Source organism: Schistocerca cancellata, unplaced genomic scaffold (genome assembly GCF_023864275.1).
Source record: "Schistocerca cancellata isolate TAMUIC-IGC-003103 unplaced genomic scaffold, iqSchCanc2.1 HiC_scaffold_258, whole genome shotgun sequence".
In the NCBI taxonomy this organism is placed as follows: Eukaryota; Metazoa; Arthropoda; class Insecta; order Orthoptera; family Acrididae; genus Schistocerca; species Schistocerca cancellata.
This window is the reverse complement of record NW_026046280.1, coordinates 7,501-12,500: the sequence shown is the minus strand read 5'-3', so window position 1 is coordinate 12,500 and position 5,000 is coordinate 7,501. Positions and strand designations below refer to the sequence as shown.

General features: G+C 53.8%; 1 non-coding gene across 1 annotated transcript in view; it reads right to left on the bottom strand.

The window, feature by feature from the left end:
* LOC126113621 (small subunit ribosomal RNA) overlaps positions 1 to 1,444 on the bottom strand; it is a 1,909-nt gene extending 465 nt beyond the window's left edge. The window contains exon 1 of the ribosomal RNA XR_007524918.1: positions 1 to 1,444. This exon is cut by the window's left edge and continues 465 nt beyond it. This is a non-coding gene — a ribosomal RNA (small subunit ribosomal RNA).
* Positions 1,445 to 5,000: the final 3,556 nt, after the last annotated feature.

The window sequence follows — 5,000 nt, the reverse complement described above, 5'->3', positions numbered from 1 at the left end:
GTTAGCAGGCTAGAGTCTCGTTCGTTATCGGAATTAACCAGACAAATCGCTCCACCAACTAAGAACGGCCATGCACCACCACCCACCGAATCAAGAAAGAGCTATCAATCTGTCAATCCTTCCGGTGTCCGGGCCTGGTGAGGTTTCCCGTGTTGAGTCAAATTAAGCCGCAGGCTCCACTCCTGGTGGTGCCCTTCCGTCAATTCCTTTAAGTTTCAGCTTTGCAACCATACTTCCCCCGGAACCCAAAAGCTTTGGTTTCCCGGAGGCTGCCCGCCGAGTCATCGGAGGAACTGCGGCGGATCGCTGGCTGGCATCGTTTATGGTTAGAACTAGGGCGGTATCTGATCGCCTTCGAACCTCTAACTTTCGTTCTTGATTAATGAAAACATACTTGGCAAATGCTTTCGCTTCTGTTCGTCTTGCGACGATCCAAGAATTTCACCTCTAACGTCGCAATACGAATGCCCCCGCCTGTCCCTATTAATCATTACCTCGGGTTCCGAAAACCAACAAAATAGAACCGAGGTCCTATTCCATTATTCCATGCACACAGTATTCAGGCGGGCTTGCCTGCTTTAAGCACTCTAATTTGTTCAAAGTAAACGTGCCGGCCCACCCAGACACTCAATAAAGAGCACCTTGGTAGGATTTCAACGGGGTCCGCCTCGGGACGCACGAACACGCACGAGGCGGTCGCACGCCTTCGGCTCGCCCCACCGGCAGGACGTCCCACGATACATGCCAGTTAAACACCGACGGGCGGTGAACCAACAGCGTGGGACACAAATCCAACTACGAGCTTTTTAACCGCAACAACTTTAATATACGCTATTGGAGCTGGAATTACCGCGGCTGCTGGCACCAGACTTGCCCTCCAATAGATACTCGTTAAAGGATTTAAAGTGTACTCATTCCGATTACGGGGCCTCGGATGAGTCCCGTATCGTTATTTTTCGTCACTACCTCCCCGTGCCGGGAGTGGGTAATTTGCGCGCCTGCTGCCTTCCTTGGATGTGGTAGCCGTTTCTCAGGCTCCCTCTCCGGAATCGAACCCTGATTCCCCGTTACCCGTTACAACCATGGTAGGCGCAGAACCTACCATCGACAGTTGATAAGGCAGACATTTGAAAGATGCGTCGCCGGTACGAGGACCGTGCGATCAGCCCAAAGTTATTCAGAGTCACCAAGGCAAACGGACCGGACGAGCCGACCGATTGGTTTTGATCTAATAAAAGCGTCCCTTCCATCTCTGGTCGGGACTCTGTTTGCATGTATTAGCTCTAGAATTACCACAGTTATCCAAGTAACGTGGGTACGATCTAAGGAACCATAACTGATTTAATGAGCCATTCGCGGTTTCACCTTAATGCGGCTTGTACTGAGACATGCATGGCTTAATCTTTGAGACAAGCATATGACTACTGGCAGGATCAACCAGGGAGCTGCGTCAACTAGAGCTGAGCAGCCGGCCGCCCGGGAGTGTGTCTCAGGGGCCCGCGCGAACACGCAAGCGTCCGCTCAATTATTCTGCAAACAGGAGGAGGCTGAGCTCCCCTGCACAATACACCTCGAAACCCTCTCAGGTCCCGGCGGCGCGCAGCGCCGTCCTAAGTACTTGGTCGGGTTCGAGAGAGGCGCAATCGCCCGGAGTTAGGCGAGTAGACGCTTTAGGTGCGACCACCCGTGCTCCCAACTGAGCTTGCCGCTGCCGACAGAGGCCCGGGAGCGTGCTGTCGTGGCATTGCCGGCGGGAGACAACACGCGCCACCTACGGTGACCGGCAGCTCCAACGCCAGCGCCACAGAAGGGCAAAGGCCCCACGTGGGTGCCGAAGCGAACTCTCCCAGCACAGCGCACGTGCCAACACGTCTGCACAACTGCGATACAAACCACCAGCGAGAACCGCTGGGGCGACCGAGCAGCAGACGGCGTCGCGGCGCCGAGTGCCGGGCGGCGGCGCATCCTCAACGCACACAGTCCTCAGTCGGACCAGCACACTGCAGATGTCCACCGCGCTTCGCACCGGGCCCGCGAGGACCCACTTTGGCCGCCCGGCGCCGCGCGCAGGGTGCCCCGGCGCGCAGCTGCGCCGCCTGCCGCGTCCGTCGGCCGGCGCGCCTGCCACTGGGCGCCCCCACCAGCCGGCTGTAGCGCGTGCGCCCACGCACCGCGCGGCCAGCACGCCGGGCGGCCCCCCCTCACCGGCCGGGGACGGTCCCACCCAGCCACCGCCGCGTATCGCTTCACACACAGATTTGCCCTTACTGATTTACCTCCAGCAACAACAACCGCACCACAATGGGTTTACCAGTTGTTCATTTGCGTTGCGTCACGTCACCAGCAAACGTAGACGTCCATCCCAGTTTGCAAATGCAACGATTATTGCATACCTGTCTGTTAGGTGTCACGACACACTACGTCTGCCCACATACACGCAACAAAATGTGCACGACTAGAGAACACGTGGGAGGTGGCCCCCTACGTATGCGATGTCCATTACGAGACCGACTGTCAACCAGCATCTGTACCATGTCGCAGATGTGGAACGCGGTGCACCATGCTATCACACTGTGTGAGAAGAGACGACTACGTTTGAATACACGCGCCACTACATCAACAGACGGCTCATGCTGATCGCCATCCAGGGCGTCCGTTACTCCCACACGTCTCTATGGCGTACCACACTGCAATGTAGCTGTTATGGGGAGACGGCACGTGGCTGAGTGCACAACATTTGGACCGTATGGTTCGCTGTTGTTGGGCGCAGTCGTACGGTCACACATGTGCCACAGCGTATCATTCAGTACATACGGACCTATGTGCAGTACAATGTGAGGATTAAGCTTACGATATCAGCGGACAGTGGACACAGGCCGTACCACGACGTAGACTGAGCGCTTCGACATGCGAATGCCAGTGAACAGCTGCGAAGGGCATTGAACACGCAAGCACCTGAACGACCAGCGTGCGAAGGCAGGGTGGAGGGGGGGGGGCGATGTACATCCTGCAGTTGTCCACATTACAGTGTACAGCGGGAGCATGTAAAAAGTAAGCAACACTTGCGAAGTGTTCAACATGAAACGACACACAAGAGGGTGGGCGGTGCGAGTAGCGAACTATATTCAGAGGGTTGTGGTTAGACAACACTAGATTAATGTAACGTGTCATATGCCAATTACAGAGCAGGTTAAGGCACAACGTGGGTTAGGTTAAGGCACAACGTGGGTTAGGTTAAGGCACAACGTGGGTTAGGTTAAGGCACAACGTGGGTTAGGTTAAGGCACAACGTGGGTTAGGTTAAGGCACAACGTGGGTTAGGTTAAGGCACAACGTGGGTTAGGTTAAGGCACAACGTGGGTTAGGTTAAGGCACAACGTGGGTTAGGTTAAGGCACAACGTGGGTTAGGTTAAGGCACAACGTGGGTTAGGTTAAGGCACAACGTGGGTTACGTTAAGGCACAACGTGGGTTACGTTAAGGCACAACGTGGGTTACGTTAAGGCACAACGTGGGTTACGTTAAGGCACAACGTGGGTTACGTTAAGGCACAACGTGGGTTACGTTAAGGCACAACGTGGGTTACGTTAAGGCACAACGTGGGTTACGTTAAGGCACAACGTGGGTTACGTTAAGGCACAACGTGGGTTAGGTTAAGGCACAACGTGGGTTAGGTTAAGGCACAACGTGGGTTAGGTTAAGGCACAACGTGGGTTAGGTTAAGGCACAACGTGGGTTACGTTAAGGCACAACGTGGGTTACGTTAAGGCACAACGTGGGTTACGTTAAGGCACAACGTGGGTTACGTTAAGGCACAACGTGGGTTACGTTAAGGCACAACGTGGGTTACGTTAAGGCACAACGTGGGTTACGTTAAGGCACAACGTGTGTTAGGTTAAGGCACAACGTGGGTTAGGTTAAGGCACAACGTGGGTTAGGTTAAGGCACAACGTGGGTTACGTTAAGGCACAACGTGGGTTACGTTAAGGCACAACGTGGGTTACGTTAAGGCACAACGTGGGTTACGTTAAGGCACAACGTGGGTTACGTTAAGGCACAACGTGGGTTACGTTAAGGCACAACGTGGGTTACGTTAAGGCACAACGTGGGTTACGTTAAGGCACAACGTGTGTTAGGTTAAGGCACAACGTGGGTTAGGTTAAGGCACAACGTGGGTTAGGTTAAGGCACAACGTGGGTTAGGTTAAGACACAAGTTGCGTTACAAATTGCGTTACATTGCGGTACAAATTGCGTTACATTGCGGTACAAATTGCGTTACATTGCGGTACAAATTGCGTTACAAATTTGGTTAGGTTAAGGTGCAAAATGGGTTGGATTACAGTACACAACATGGTAAGAGATAGTGTGTTTGGGGGGGGGGGGGGGGGGGCAGGTTCGTTGGTAGTGATCATTGTAAGTGAATGTCTGAGGCAGCGTCAGTATGTCACAGCAGTTCTGTCTCGTCAGGATGCGCTTTTCGCTCGTGACTGGAGGCGCGCCGCGTCTGTGGTTGCGGCAAGGGAGTGGCAGACCTGTGTGATTCATTCCTGCCATTGTTTCTGTGCCGTAACAGGAGGCAGTGTGGTGGTGTTGGGTGCACCCCTGTGTAGGACATGTGTGGGTGTTGGTGGCTTATCTGAGCAATTGTGGATGTTGGACGGGTGGGATATTCTATTTTATAATTGGACCCCCTGGTGTGGTTATCATAGTGTGGATGGTGTACTGTGGCGGAGAGGATGCACCGGACGTTGGTCCATGCTGGTGCTTACATATCGTATCTGTGTCTGTTACAGGCAGAGAGTAATGTGTGATGGAGTGTCTCGCTGAGGTGTGGTTCATATTGTGTGCACAGACTTACAGCATGTATAGGGACAGCGGGAATTTGGCATATTGGATATAACTCGTCATGAAACGCAAGATATAGGGGTGGATTGCAACGTACGAGTGCGGGAAGAGTCCGCCGTTCATCCGCTTGGGTTGCGATTTGGGCGGTTGGGGTG